The sequence below is a fragment of the Gopherus evgoodei genome, chromosome 1 (assembly GCF_007399415.2).
Source record: "Gopherus evgoodei ecotype Sinaloan lineage chromosome 1, rGopEvg1_v1.p, whole genome shotgun sequence".
NCBI lineage: Eukaryota > Metazoa > Chordata > Testudines > Testudinidae > Gopherus > Gopherus evgoodei.
The window spans coordinates 267,904,983-267,921,565 of record NC_044322.1 but is presented as its reverse complement, the minus strand read 5'-3'; positions in this window follow the sequence as shown (position 1 = coordinate 267,921,565).

The window sequence follows — 16,583 nt, the reverse complement described above, 5'->3', positions numbered from 1 at the left end:
GTTATTACTGGGCTCAGTGCTGTATAAATGCATAGTAAATGCAGTCTGTGCCCTTGAGGCAAAGGAAATCTTATTTTAGACATGGGAACTGAGGCACAACAAGATTAAGTGACTTGCCTAAGGCCACTGAGGAAGTGTGTGGTAGAGGCCAGAAATTTTATTTTACTTGTGTTTTAAAAGTATTTGACCATAGGCAAGCAGACAGGAGTAATTTTGCCAGGCTGAGTTCATATCTGTAAAGTGCTTTATTGATTAAAAAATACTATGTAAATACTAATAACTAATTAATTTACTACAGACTAGAAAGGCAGAAAGCCATCAGGAACATACTATATTATTCAGTGATCAGTCAGAGGAAGATCTCAGAGATCTTTGAATTTGCCCCAGCTTTCCCCAAAAGTGTCTCATTGTTAAACAGAGTTTAAGGCCTAAAAATTCCAGGGACAGCAGCGCTTAGATACTGCACTTATTGATGCTACAGATAAATCTAAGATACAGTAGCCTCCATTCTCTGGAAGGCAAAACTCTCTCACCATGTTCTCCAGCATCACACAATGATCACTGTCTACTATACTCTCAACAACTCCCACACTAGCATCAGCTTCTTGGACAACACAAATCAGCTTCAACAATGGAACCCTACAGACAACCATATATTAGAAACCCACAGACCACTACATCTACCTTTATGGATCCCATAACCACCCCCAACACAAGAAATCAGTTATCTACAGCCAGGCTCTTACATACCACAGAACAGGCTTTGAGGAGAAAGTCCGGGATATATACCTTAATAAAAACTACCTTCAAACAAGGACATTCTGCCAGAGAAGTAGATTGCATCATAGAATGGGCCACCCAAATACCCTGAGAGAACCTGCTTCAATACAGAAATAAAATCCCCTCTGACCAAACACCCCTAGTTGTCAGATACTACCCTATACTGGAACCCACACAGGGTATCAAACAACTACAACCCATACTCGATGGAGACCCCATTCTGAAACTACAGCCCCATAACCCCCACGTCTAGCCTTCAAAACACCCCTCCAACCTTTTGAAGCTCATAATCAGAAGCAAGCTCCTCACAAACCAAGACACCAACTCAAAGCAGCACCAGAACAATACATGCAATACCTGCCACTGCTACAATGACCAACACCCACCACACCACACTTTTCAAGATCCATGGATTCTACGCATGCCTATCACAACACGTGGTGTACCTCAGCCAGTGCATCAAATGCCCCAAGAACAAATGTGGGTGATGAAAATTACTGAACTTTCAAATGAACTCATGCAGAAAAATGATAATACAAAACCATCCTATCACTTGTGGGTAAACACTTTCCACAAAACCATCTCTATCTCACCAGCAGTCCTCATCCTCGAAGGAAACCTGCACAACACTTTCAAAAGATGAGCCCAGGAGTGTAAATTTATAACTCTGCTAGACACTAAAAATCATGGACTGAACAAACACAGTGGATTTATATCTTATTACAATAATCTGTAATCTACTAACCCCCCTTTTTGTCCTATGACTGCAGAGGTATTAACGGGCCACTATCTTAAATGGTCCCTTATGAGGTGTGCTAACTACGTATGCTAAACTATCTGTTCCATCTTGCACTTTGCTGTGATGCTGGGAGTACCTTTCCTGCCCCGAAGGAGAGCTCTGTGTGGCTCAAAAGCGTGTCTCTCTCACCATCAGAAGTTGGCCCAATAAAAGACAGTACCTCACCCATCCTGTCTCTCTAAATTGAAGGGAGTTCAGAGAAATGTACCAATGCTAATTGGGGACTGGAGGGAGTGACTCAGGTGGAAAGAATAATAGACATAAATATAACTAGTTCACCTGAGCAATGACTAAGGGGAGGGCATGACAATAGCCTATAATTACTTGATGGTTGTTAATTCCAATTATTTAAATTCTTATTTGGGGTGGTGGCTAGACTACAAACAATAGGAGAATATTAAGAAAAGGAGAATTGAGACCAATAGGGGGGAAAAAATCCTGGGCATTGAGTGTGTCAATGAGGCTGTGGAATAGTTTCCAAAGGAAAGCCCTCTTGCTTGGGACTTGTAAAGCTAACCTAGATCAAGCACTAGAAAATGCTCTGTAGGGAATGGCCCTGCACTAGCAGGGGATGGACTGACTAATCTGACAAGGGGCTCCATTATGGTACTACTGGAATAGCAAGAGTGCAGCGTAAGCTGTGAATAGCTGACTCCTCTCCCTGGACCTTCATCAGTGCAAGACCCAGCACAGTTCTATACCAGCTGGAGCTGAGGCAGAGGTCTTGGAAAGACATGCTATCAGGGTGCGTGTGCTCACAAACGTGAAGTAATTGTGACAGGTGGTTCTAGAAGCAAAAGCAGTCCTTGGAATCAGAGCCTCTGGAATGTGTGAGAACAGGAGCTGCTACTCTTAGAAGGCCCTGGCTTTATTTACTTAGACTGGGATTGTCACAGGGGCCTAAGGGATGTTCAAATCCTGTTGAATTGAGATAGCACTTTACTCCCCTTGTTCCCTTATACATAAAGGCTGGGAGTTTCAGAGTGCTTCTCTTAAAGTCTAGCTCAGGTTCTCAAACTGGGCGTTGGGACCCCTCAGGGGGTCAGGAGGTTATTACATGGGGGGGGTCACAGGCTGTCAGCCTCTACCCCAAACCCCACTTTGCCTCCAGCATTTATAATGGTGTTAGATAGATATCTATAAATATAGAAGTGTTTAATTTATGGGGGGGGTCACACTCAGAGACTTGCGATGTGAAAGCGGTCACCAGTACAAAAGTTTGAGAACCACTGCTCTAGCTGCCTCACAATCTTTACAAACTTGACCTGAAGAAGAGCTCTATGCTGCTTGAAAGTTTGTTTCTGTCACCAGCAGAAGCTGGTCCAATAACAGATATTACCTCCCCCACCTTGTCTCTCCAATATCCTGGGATTGACACGTCTGCAGCACCCCCACAAGTTTTTACAAACAGATAGATATTCCATGTGGATAGTACCCAAGAAAAGGAGCTCACCCCAACACACTGCCAAACAGTATCCTCCCCCTCAAGTCACCTCAGACCCCAATCAAAGCTTCCCTGCTGGGATAGCCTGGGAAAACAAACAGGTCTTGGAGATGCAAATCTGGGTTCTTTCAGACCAAGGCTGGGAAATGAGTTGCAGAGTCAAAGATCATTCCCTGGGACAGCCCTGCCATCAGAAGGTTATCTACTAATAAAAGCAGCAAAGAGTCCTGCGGCACTTTATACACTAACTGATGTATTGGAGCATGACCTTTTGTGGCTGAATACTCACTTCGTCAGATGCATGTCTCTACTCGCATCTACCAGTGTCTCCATATCAAACCCGAAGCCTAAAACTGGATTGACTTTGGTCCCAAAAATCTTAAGAGACTCTTAATATAGCCAGAATTGCTTCCCAACACTTCTCTCAATAAATTTCCCTCTTCCTCTTCCTGAAAACAGATATAAAGGGGGGAAGAGAGTCAAGATGGGCAGCCTCACCACTCATCAACATATGTCAAGAGAGATTTTACTCTTAGCACCTTGCCCTCTCCCAATCTCCAATAACAGGCCAGCTGTGAGAAGTCCTCACAACTGACCCCAATGTCTGTACCACCCTCCCGAAATCTCCATGCTGGACAAAATTCTAGTTGGAATAAAGGCAAAAAGCATGGAGCATGACCACCTAGTCTTAAAAGTGGGGCTTTCATAATCTCAAACAAGATGTCCAAAAACCAGCACCATGAATATCCAATGTCAGAAAAGCTGGTCGATGTGGAGAGCTCAAGGGTAGAATCTCTAACTTCCATTTACAACTAAGAGAAATCTCTGTATCTGAAATACCACCTGATTCTGTGCCTACTGGAAAGAACCAAAGGCAGAGCGAGGTAATGCACCCCTTGCTATTGAACAGGCCTGATGGATCCCTACACAAAATCAAGGGCTCTACTCTCAAAGAAAGAATTTATTTGGCTGTGACTAGCATTAACATGGACTTCCAGACCTCTAGATACTAACAGCCTGATTTTCAAAGGTGCTGAACACCAGCAGCTCCTGTTGATTTATTTCCATGGGATTTGTGGGGGCTCAGCACTTCTAAAAATCAGGCCATAATGAGCTGGACTGTCAAGCAGAGACAGAAGGAACTTTAAGAGCTAGAGAGAAAGAGGAGAGACACGGAAAGAGCAACCCTTCAGAAATGGAGCAGAAGAGGGATTACTCCCAAAGACATCAGTGTAGGAAGAACTTTTTGACCTAAATAAACAGATCTTCTCCCTCTCTTTTCTGGCTCTGTGACTCTGAATAACCCAGGAGTCAGAAAAAGGAAGTGAATCCAATCAGATGCTTGCAGAGAGAAGCAGAATCAGAAGTTGCCTCCTGTTTACAAGATTTTGTAAAGCAAAGGACAGATGGAAAAGAGGAAGTGCTGGGATGGGAATGCAGGGTCCCTTGCTCCCTACCCCAGATTTCCTAAGTCAGAGCAGTATAATACCCAGGTGTATAATGGACAGGCTAAGGTGCAAGGATTTTTTTCTGAAGTACCAACAAAGTCCAAAGATCCTTTGTAGTATCTTCAAAGTCTTCCTCCTACCAACCGCCACTCAAAGTCTGTGGAGACTCCCTCATGGGGCTGCTACTAGGCGGATCATTCCAACCTGACATGGCACAGATTAGCTTTTCATCACAATATTTCAGCCATCATTGGTGAAGCTTCAGCGGGGGGGATACATGGCTAAGCAACAAGTGCTCTTCCTCACTAGCTCAGGCCTGTCACTTAACCCAGAATTCTATTTCAGCAGCCAGTCTAGAGCTGTGATTCAGGCATCTGCTGAATGACCAACCAACCAAAAAGGGACTGACTTGGAAAAGGTGAAAAAACCAAAGACATGCAGGTTATCAAAACTCAACTGGGATTTAGACTGAGGCATATCCCCTTTTCATAGGTTACCCAAATAACTGCAATCATAGTCTTACCTTTTTCAGTCCAAAGAGAACAAATACTTCACCTGCACAGTGTTTGGTCAGAAGCTAGTGCCTCCTGCGAAAGGTGGTCATGATAGAATTTGTGTCTTGTTCTTTTATCAGGAATAGTGAGGGCCTATTGGCATTTATTTTTGGTGGAAGGTGTTATGTTGTTTGGGTAGATCATCCAATCCTCCTCCATTCCTGCAGTCTGTGAAGCACTTAGTAGATCGGCCTGTCTTTCCTCTCAGTTACAACAGGGGTTTCCAACCCCCTTTTTTTTGCAAGAGTACTCCCTTGTGGTCAATTGGCCCATGTGCTCCTTGAATCTTCTTGCCCCAAGCCTCAGTGCAGTTACAATTCTCTCCCATTTTCAGTATAGTTTCCTCACTCTTCTTTTTCTGTGTCTTTTCCTCCTTCCTGTTATAATTTTGGCTTTCCCTCTCTGCCTCTCCCCCACAATTTTCCCATTCTGCCTTCCTCCTTTTGCAGCTGGGCCACTGTTGTTCATATGATCTTCTCCGTACACAGCTCTCCGATATCCCTCATTTTAATCCCAAAGTCCCCTACACTCCACACAGATTTGGTATTCCCATCACTTATTTGAGGAAGTTATTTACATCAGAAATAAACTATCCTGAAGTTGAGGCTATGGATAGCATAAATGACATTAAAGGAACTGAAATCATAGCAGCTTCTGTTTCCTTCATGAGTAATACTGTAAATAACCCAGTGCAGAAATTCACTGCAAGTACTGTGACACACCTGCCCCCTAGAGGCTTGGTAGTGTGCAGGTCTGCTTGGAGCAAGTCCTGTAGGCATTCAGAGCAATAGACCCTTTGGGCTGTAGCCCTCAGTGGGTTCAGAAGAAAGATAAAGGGTTGCTTTACTAGGGCTCCCAGAAACCAGGTAGGTACCCTAGGCACAACTGCTTTAAAGTTGCTTACAAAAGGGGATAAGATATCACACACAGCAGGTGCCCCCCATAGCTCCTAGGGTCAGTCAAGTCCAGGGGCTATGAAAATAAGGCTCCTCACATAGAGTGCCAGGGATTCTTGCCCCAGGCCACCCATCTCCTGACAGCACTCATGCACTGGCTAGCAAATCCCCTGGCCAGAGTGCAGTCCTTTTGTCCAGCACCTTTCAGTCTCCTTCAGGCCCATCCACACAGTTCCTTGCTTGCAGACAGCTCCCAGTTACTGTCATGACTAGTGCTAGTAAGGTTGCCAGGCATCTGTTTTTTTACCGGACTGCCTGGTCAAAAAGGGACCTTGGTGGCTCTTAACAGCCCGGTTGGCAGGACAGGAAGGGACTAGTCTCCCTCCTGGGCCAGGTACCCTCTGACCTCTGGTTTGGGGGCAGTAGCAGCTGTTAGGGTTGCTAGGTTTTCAGTTTTCAACCAGAACTTCCAGTCAAAAAGGGAAACTGGCAGCATATGGTCAGCACAGCTGACTGGATGCTAAAAGTCCAATAGATACCTGCACTAATCAGCTTCTGCCACCAGGCGGTAGGAGGAAGAGCAGCTGCTGCTGCAGCAGCAACCTGGGGGAGCTGTTATGCTTAGCAGCTGCTTCTTTTCCTGCTCCCCAGCCTGATGGAGAGAACTCAGAGGTACTGGTGCTATCTGGGGGGGAAGGAAGTGTCAACTGTTTGCCCCACCTACCCTGATTTCCCCAGCCCCTCAATTCAGGGACCCTTCCCACCCTCTGTGCCCAAATTTCCCCACTCCAGCCCCTCGCTCCAAGGACCAAAGCCACTTCTGTCCCAGCCCCTTGCTCCAGGGACCCCCACACACACTCTGCTGTACCCCGATTTCCTCATGCCAGCCCCTTGCCCTGGGGACTGGCCCCTGCCATGTCCTGCTGTGCCCTGATTGGGCAAGAAGGCAGGTGTTGTGTCAGCTCCTCCCAACCCGGCTCATGCGAGTCCCGGGGGAGATGGGGGAAATGAGTGAGCAACAGGTGGGGAGGGGGAGAAAACAGGTGGGGCAGAGGGCAGGGCCTTAGAGGAAAAAGTGGGGCAAGGGGTGTTCGGTTTTCAGGGATTAGAAAGTTGGCAACCCTAGCAGCTGGTGACTTTTTAAGCTGGATGAGAACAAGTCCGTGAAGCTGGATGTGCTGCATGCGATGGTTCTAAAGGAGCTGGCAGATGCGATTGCGGAGCCATTGGCTATTATCTTTGAAAACTCATGGCTATCAGGGAAGATCCCAGATGACTGGAAAAAGGCTAATGTAGTGTCCATCATTACAAAAGGGAAGGAGGAAGATCTGGGGAACTACAGGCCAGTCAGCCACACCTCAGTCCCCGGAAAAATCATGGAGCAGGTCCTCAAGGAATCAATTCTGAAGCACTTAGAGGAGAGGAACGTGATCAGGAACGATCAGCATAAATTCACGAAGGGCAAGTCATGCCTAACTAACCTAATTGCCTTCTATGACGAGATAACTGGCTCTGTGGATGAGGGGAAAGCAGTGGATGTGTTATTGCTTGACTTTAGCAAAGCTTTTGATATGGTCTCCCACAATATTATTGCTGGCAAGTTAAAGAAGCATGGGCTGGATGAATGGACTAAGGTGGATAGAAAGCTGGCTAGGTCGTTGGGCTCAACGGGTAGTGATCAATGGCTCCATGTCTAGCTGGCAGCTGGTATCAAGTGGAGTGCCCCAATGGTCGGTCCTGGAGCCGGTTTTGTTCAACATCTTCATTAATGATCTGGAGGATGGCATGGACTGCACCCTCAGCAAGTTTGCAGATGAGACTAAACTGGGAGGAGGGGTAGATATGCTGGAGGGTAGGAATAGGATAGAGGGACCTAGAGAAATTAGAGGATTGGGCCAAAAGAAATCTGATGAGGTTCAACAAGGACAAGTGCAGAGTCCTGCACTTAGAACAGAAGAATCCCATTCACTGCTACAGACTAGGGACCGAATGGCTAGGCAGCAGTTCTGCAGAAAAGGACCTAGGGGTTACAGTGGACGAGAAGCTGGATATGAGTCAACAGTGTGCCCGTGTTGCCACGGAGGCTAATGGTATTTTGGGCTGTATAAGTAGAGGCATTGCCTGTATCCTGATCTGAGCTTGTACACACACAAATGTAGCTTTGGGGAATTAGCTTCTGAATTCTTTGGTTAGCTAGTCCTCAGTGGCTTAGGCTGATGAGCCATCGCTGTTGGAAAGTGGAATTATGGCGCCTGGCTGGATGTTGCCCTGTGCCCAGTGAGGAGCCAGGAGGTTAATTACAGTATGTGTGTGCCATGTTTTGGGCCTGTGTCACACATTGTGTCCCACACTCATGCCATGGCAGGTGGAGAGGTATGTCTCCATTTCCCTTGGCTGGTGGTAATATACAGCTTTTCTTCTAGCCTTGTTGCCTGTTACCATAGCAAGGCAGCCACCTGTGCTTCTAGGAGCAGCACCGTCTAGCACCTGCTGCAGGATACGAGGTTGAGAGCAGGGGATCCCCAGGTACTGGAAAAAGGTCTGTTGGCTGGACACTCTCCCAGAAAAGACTCTGCGCACTGGTACAATCTGCAGGTTGGCAATGGGTACTACAGAAATAAAAATTCTCTTCTCTTCTGCCTTTTACTGTCACTCGGATGTTATCTGGTTAATAGCAATGAAGCTCTCCTGTGAATAAATGGATATAGTCAGTGGAAGCAAGTAAAATATGAAAAATGAACAATTCTGCTAATTTAGTTCATCCTTCTAACTTAATACAATTTTTACTAAATCAACAAGCAGCATGGTTTGCTCCCACAGAGGTTAATATCTTGGGTCAACAAGGTCATAGGTTAAATCCAAGACTATTGAAAACACAAGGTAAATTCCCATTCAAATGGCACATGGCACAAACTTGCATATAGACCCCCTCATACCCAGACCCTCCCGCCAAGCCTCACCCTGCACCCAGACCACCCTGATGAGCCACCCGCACACAGATGTCCACCCAGCCAAGCCCCACTTCCCCAGCATCTAAACCCCCCACTGAGCCTCCCACATCCAGATCCCCATGCTGAGCTCTATCCCCTCTACACATGGACCCCCTCCTGCTGAGCCCCAACCACCTTCACCTGGACCCCCATGCAGAGTCCCATTATGATCGCACCCAGAACCCCCCAACAAGGCTCAGTGCATCCAGATCCCCTCTTCACAGGGCTGGTGCTTCCATTTAGGTGACCTAGGCGGTCGCCTAGGACACCAGGATTTGGGGGGGTAGCATTTTGCCACTCTCGGCGGCAATTTGGCAGCGGGGGGTCCTTCCATGCTCCGGGTCTTTGGCGGCAATTCTGTGGCGGGTCCTTCTCTCCCTCTGGGACCCGCCGCTGAAGTTCCCCGAAGACCAGGAGTGCGGAAGGGCCCCCTGCCTAGGGCGCCAAAAACCCTGCCGCTGCTCCTGCCTCTTCACTCAGATCCCCCACTGAGCTGCCTGCACCCAGATCGCCCCACAGAACCCTCTCAACCCACACCTGGATCACCTCACATTAAGTCCCTCCACACTTGGCTCCTGCCTTGCTGAGCCTTCCTGCCCACAACTAATACACCTGGCATGGAGGAGCAGGGCCCTGGGGTGTTTCACAGTCCTTGCACTGTGTCAAGACTGGATGCAGCCTTACCATTGAGTCCATGTCCCAGCTGTGTGGGGGGAGCTGCACAGTGATGTGTAAGAGTTTATGGTAGGAGTGTAATACCTCAAATATAGTAAACTTTTGTACTCAGTTTTCATAACGTTGCACAGCTTGGTAACCAGGTTTTTGGCAACTGAAACCCTGAAAGATTTTCAGACTGATTTTAGATAGCATGTTTTGAACACAGTAGCTTGCTGCTAACCTCACCTCTAGTGGTCACCATGTTTTACAAAATAATCAAGTTATTTGCGGGAAAAAAAGCAAAAAAGAAGCAAGCTCAATATTAGAAAATGCAAGTGTATAGTTTATTTTTAATTAATTCAAATGTGGTCTAATTTTGTCTTTTTTATAGCCATAATGTTGAAATCATGCATTTTAAGTTGTTTTATGGGTAACTTCACAATTTTGGGGAGGAATCTGAAAAGAAAAACAGACCTTGTACAGTTCCATCTGAATTCAGAGGTATTTCTGGATCAGCGGAGTAAAGCAGCATTTCATGCTAGCCTAGGAGCGTTTTCTGTGTCTACCTTTTACTTTGGTGAACACAACAATACTTATACAAGTTATTCAGCACTGTGGGGGAAAAAAACCCAAAACACATGATAAAATCTACTACCCATTCATTCTTTAAGTCACAAATTAAACCAACATTGATCTGCACTGGTGGTTTAATTTTTTAGCCTAAACAGAACACTGTTTAGACCAGAAGTGGGCAAACTACGGCCTGCAGGGCCACATCTGGCCTGCAGGACCGTCCTGCCCTGAGCTAGCCCCTGGCCCCTCCCCTGCTGTTCCTCCTCCCCTGCAGCCTCAGCTTGCTCGCTCTGCCACTGGCGCAATGCTCTGGACTGCGGGGCTGTGAGCTCCTGGGGCACTGCAACTGCAGAGCCCGGCCTGAGCCAGTGTTCTGTGCTGCACTGTGCTGGCGGTGGCATCGTCGTGGTGGCCCAGCTCCAGTTGGGCAGCGCGGCTATAGCACCGCCAGCCACCGGTGCTCCAGGCAGCGCGGTAAGGGGGCACGGAGCAGGGGGTGTTGGATGGAGGGCAGGGGAGTTTGGGGTGGTGGTCAGGGGGCGGAGGTGTGGATAGGGGTCAGGGTGGTTGGGGGGAACAGGGGGTTGAATGTGGGCAGGGGTCCCAGAAGGAGGGGGGGTTGGATGGGGTGGCAGGGGGCAGTCAGGAGACAGGGAGAAGGGGTGGTTGGATGAGGCAGGGTCCCAGAGAGGGTCATCAGGAATGAGAGGAGGGGTTGGATGGGTCGGCGGGGGTCCGGGGGCAGTCAGGGGACAGGGGCGGTTGGATGGGGCAGGTTTCCTGGGGGGGCAGATAGGAGGTGGGGGTCGGGCCACAGCCTGCTCCCCTAACCGGCCCTCCATACAATTTGTGAAACCCGATATGGCCCTCAGGCCAAAATGTTTGCCCATCCCTAGTTTAGACAGAACCAAAACTTTGAGGGATTTGCCTGACTCAGGGGGTTGGTAACATGATGCAGAACCTTTCACTTGTAGGTCATTGCTTCCAACAGACTCCAGCTTTACAGTGCTAAAACATTATTACTAGGGCTGTCGATTAATCGCAGTTAACTCAAACGATTAAAAATTAATCACAATTAATCACAGCTTTAATTGCACTGTTAAACAATAGAATACCAACTGAAATTTATTAACTATTTTTGGATTTTTTTCTACATTTTAAAATATATTGATTTCAATTACAACACAGAATACAAAGTGTACAGTGCTCACTTTATATTTATTTTTATTACAAATATTTGCACCGTAAAAATGATAAACAAAAGAAATAGTATTTTTCAATTCACCTCATACAAGTACTGTAGTGCAATCTGTTTATCGTGAAAGTGCAACTTACAAATGTAGATTTTTTTTTGTCACATAACAGCACTCAAAAACAGAATAATGTAAAACTATAGAGCCTACAAGTCCACTCAGTCCTACTTCTCATTCAGCCAATCGCTAAGACAGACAGGTTTGTTTACATTTATGGGAGATGATACTGCCGGCTTCTTATTTACAATGTCAGCTGAAAGTGAGAACAGGTGTTTGGCATAGCACTTTTGTAGCTAGCATTGCAAGGTATTTATGTGCCAGATATGCTAAACACTTGTATGCCTCTTCATGCTTTGGCTACCATTCCAGAGGACATGCTTCCATGCTGATGACGCTCGTTAAAAAATAATGCGTTAATTAAATTTTGACTGAACTCCTTGTGGGAGAATGGTATGTCTCCTGCTCTGTTTTATCCACATTCTGCCATGTATTTCATATTATAGCTGTCTCGGATGATGACCCAGCAGATGATGTTCGTTTTAAGAAGGTACCAATGTAAGATTTCTAAAGATAGCTACAGCACTCAACCCAAGGCTTAAGAATCTGAAGTGCCTTCCAAAATCTGAAAGGGACGAGGTGTGGAGCATGCCTTCAGAAGTCTTAAAAGAGCAGCCCTCCAATGAGGAAACTACAGGACCTAAACCACAAAAAAAGAAAATCAACCTTCTGCTGGTGGCATCTGACTCAGATGATGAAAGTGAACATTGGTCTGCACTGCTTTGAATTATTATCGAGCAGAACCCATCATCAGCATGGACACATGTCCTCTGGAATGATGGTTGAAGATGAAGGGACAGATGAATCTTTAGCGCATCTGGCACGTAAATATCTTGCAATGCCGGCTACAACAGTGCCATGCAAACGCCTGCTCTCAATTTCAGGTGACATTGTAAATAAGAAGCAGGCAACATTATCTCCTGCAAATGTAAACAAACTGTTTTGTCTGAGTGATTGGCTGAACTAGTAGATCTGAGTGGACTTGTAGGCTCTAAAGTTTTACATTGTTTCATTTTTGAATGAAGTTATGTTTTGTACAGAATTCTACATTTGTAAGGTCAACTTTCATGATAAAGAGACTGATCAACAGTACTTGTATGAAGTGAACTGAAAAATACAATTTCTTTTGTTTTTTACAGTGCAAATATTTATAATAAAAAATAAATGTAAAGTGAGCACTGTACACTTTATCAGAGGGGTAACCATGTTAGTCTATCCACAAAAACAGTGAGGAGTCCAGTGATACCTTAAAGACTAACAGATTTATTTGGGCATAAGCTTTCATGGGTAAAAAACCCACTTCTTCAGATGCATCTGTACACTTTGTATTCTGTGTTGTAATTAAAATCAGTATATTTGAAAATGTAGAAAACATCCAAAAATATTTAAATAAATGGCATTCTATTATTATTTAACAGTGTGATTAATCACAATTAATTTTTTTAATTAACAGCCCTAATTATTACCATCTGTTGGGCTTTGTTGTATTAGAAAGATAGCATTCAGCCCAGTTCCCAGTGGACAAGTGTCTTCATAAAAATCGCTGCTCGAATTTTACAATTGTGGTAGTCTCAACAGAGAGACCAGGAACGAACAGGCCAAAGGTGGGACCTTCAGCTCAGACTTAAGGCACGTTGGTAGGGTACTGTGAACCTTGCACCACTTCTGCCAGGATGGCACATATTCTTTGGACAAATAAAACATCTTAACTCTTCAGGGCTAGAAGTTGATGCCTGGGCTCTGTGGCCCCTCCCTCAATTGAGGGGGCCGGGCCTTGTGTTGCTTTAGTGGCTGGACTCCACTCACCGTTCCCAGTCATCTGATAGCCTGGCACCTTTCAAAAGCGCTACGTTCACAACAGAAAGTATTCTGAAGAAGAAATTCTTCTTAACGCAACCAGCTGGTGAGCACCAGGACAGCAAGGAGACACAGAGCCCTGTATAAGGGCCAATTCTACCTATAGTATTCTGGGTCCTGCACTTCAGGGACCATCTCCCAGGGGAGTCCAAGTTCTTTTATTCTGGCCTTCTATCTTGCAGGCTTTGGCTATTGTTGGTAGGGAGCTCAGATAGAGTGCTGATCTTTGATCGTTTCTGGCAAGGGTACAGGTGCCTTTCCATTATACTGCCTTCTTCAATCAGTCAGTCCTGGATGGGGGCAGCAGGGGCCTGCAGATGCTCCGTTCCAGATTCTGAGCTGCATCTCTCAGGAAGTACAGCTTGGTGGTTGGTGAAAGTAGCTTTATGCCACCTCTGCACATCTGGAATTCTGGGCCCAGCCTCTTCTGACAGACTGGACAAACCTTATGGAATTAAGATAAACCTTACTGAATTTGGGTTAATACCTTTGAAGTCCATTGTGTTAAAAATGCAATTATGTATGTGTTATTGTGGCATTGTATGTACTTTCTCTAGGGGCAGGGATGCTAGTGTACGTCTCTGTTGTCAGCCTTTTGAAGCCACCCTCCCCAGAGACAGATATATGCACTAGGTCAGACTGAATTCTCCAGGGACCAAGAGACACAGAAAGGGGTTTTTGGACAAATAGCCTAGTTTTAAACTGGCTCAGGGCCTTCTTCCTGATCCAGCAAACATGACCCGTGATCTACTGAGGGCCCCAATCCTTAGGGAAGGTTGGAAGGACTGGGTCTACTGAGGCCCCATAAGATTAGGTGCTTTCTTTGAGCTGCTGCTGTGATGAGCTTGTGATCACAAAGGAAACCACATGGATGGGGTATTGAAGGCCTGCTCCTGCCAGAGTCCGGGTGATCACTGGTAAGCTTATTAACACGCATGCAGGTTCTTTTATTGTTTTTGCTGCAGTGCTTGTTACTGTAAGATAAAGAGGGAAGTTCTGTGTGGGTTACATAACTGTGGCAACTACACCTGTTAACCGTCTCTAAAGAGAAAGCAAGCAGGTATCCATGGGCAGCCTGCCTCTGCTGGGAATAACATAGTGAAGGCAGGGAACTGTGTAGCCTGGAAACACCTGGTCAGAAGGGAGGGAGATGCAGGCCTCCTCCCCAGAGAGGCAACAACTGGAGAGCTGGAAGCATGACAGGGGTGCCCTTGCTGGACCACAATGGGGAAATACAGGTGCTGTTGCCCGGAATTAGTGACATCCCCTGTGTATGTTAGAGCAATCTGTTGGGTTGCTCTATCAGCCCTGAATAACAGAGTGCAGAGTACTCCAGCCACACCCCTGCCTCCTTTTCCTACCCCTACACCAGGGGTTGCATGAGGAGGGGAGGGCAATATTCATGGTTAAGTTGGCTTTGAGGCTTTTTGATGGTGGCTGAGGTGTCATAAAAGGGGCTACAGCAGAGTCTAAAATTAGGGCTCTTCTAACAACTTAATCCCTGCAAGAAACAGCATCCTCCTGTTTTAGTTCTGTTACCCCTCAAGCCTGGGTTAAGTCTCAAAGGGAGAATGCTTGAGCAAACCATGAGCATGTGAAAATGGGTCCTAACAGAAATCTGCCACTAAACTGCCTTTTCTTCAACAATCACTACCTGCAACCCCACCGCTACCCCTTTTCCAGCTCCCCCAGAGCCTCCTGCTGAGGTTGTGGCTCCACTGTTCTCACAGCTCCTTGGGTTCGCACATGCCAGCTGTGGCTCCACATCTTCGTCAGCCTGCTCCTGGCACTGGCCAAGATGGCCATCCATCAGACCAGGAAGAGGAGGTTTGATGGAGGTAGTGCTCTGCGACTGAGGGGCCTGTTTCTGCTCCCTTGATGGTTCACATTTCTGGGTAGAATTCCTCTGGGTGGCATCCACCGGCTCCTTGGACTCCTTTGAAGAGTCACGGGCAGAGAATGCTCTGTTCAGTGTCCCCTATGGGATCCCTGGTTCTCACCATGTGACCTGCACTCCCATCCTTGTTTTTGCATTTGATTCCCCTGGAATCAGTTGCTTTCTGGGCTCTGTGGCTCCTTACCCTCAGTTGAGGCATAGGCCTTTAGTCTTGGGGGGACTTTGACTGGCTCTTCCTGGGATTCAATAGGCACCCATAAGCCCTCTAGTAAAAGCATAATGGAGACACGAAGCACTTAGATATCGCTTTTCAACTTAAACAGAATCCTTTACAAACCGTACCTGATTAATCCTTACAGTGCCCTACGATGTACATTTTTGTGATGTGGACGCCTGTTCCAGTCAGGGACTTGACTGAGACACCCAGAGGGAGTTAGTAATGACGAATAAACTTCCTCCTTGCTTCTGGACATCAGTATGGCACCAAACTAAGACATCATCAGGTAACTGGGAGAACTGGGACAGAGGGTGACTGGCAATTCCTTCCCACCCTCTGCTGGGCCCACCTGTGCTCCAGGGGACAGTAACTTGTCAGAGATGAAAGTGCATTGAGAGAGAATGGGAGGCTGGATCTGTTGCACAACTTGAACCTTTCTGTCTGATCCCACTCTACAGCAGCTGGAGGGGGAGTTCCCACCCATGGTCCTTTACTCCTTCCTCCAAAATCACACGCAGGTCACCATTGCAGCTGTGGGCGCTGGAATGATGCATCCTGCTTCATAGGCTTAAGGGACAACCCAGTTGGGATGCTCCCATCATCTTGGAAAGCTGGAGAGGCTAGTAATAGACCCTAAGCCCAGCTGCTCTGCAAAGGGGGAGGGTAGCTTGAACTGCCACCTGACTTGTTCCAGCACAGGTACATACAAGCACATACCAGCTCTGCTCACACAGCTCTGTTCCCAGCTTTTGTACTGTCTGTCCCTGAGGTGTGCAGCTGAGGCTCCAAGTTAGTGGAGAAAGGCTTTCAGGTTCAAACACCTTCTACTGATCTAACCCTTTCCTACAGAGTGGGGCAAAAGGAATGTGTTCAGTTTATAGAGTTGCCCTTTAAGTGACCCCCCACCCCTGCGCTGCTTCCAAGTGAACCAGTCGTCTAGCAGCTTGCGGTGCGTGGCACAAGAGGGAACACCCATCCCCAGCACTTCAGCAGTTTTATTTAGTGGAAATCTTTAAATGAACAAAGAGCAGATTCAGCAGCAGCTACTGGCTGGAGACGGGAGGGGTTAGCTCCTGCTGACACTTCCCACAGGTTCAAGACATTGAACAGGGTGATCACAATAAGATGGTTCAGATGGTGCCTGCTCTCAGCAGCCATGGC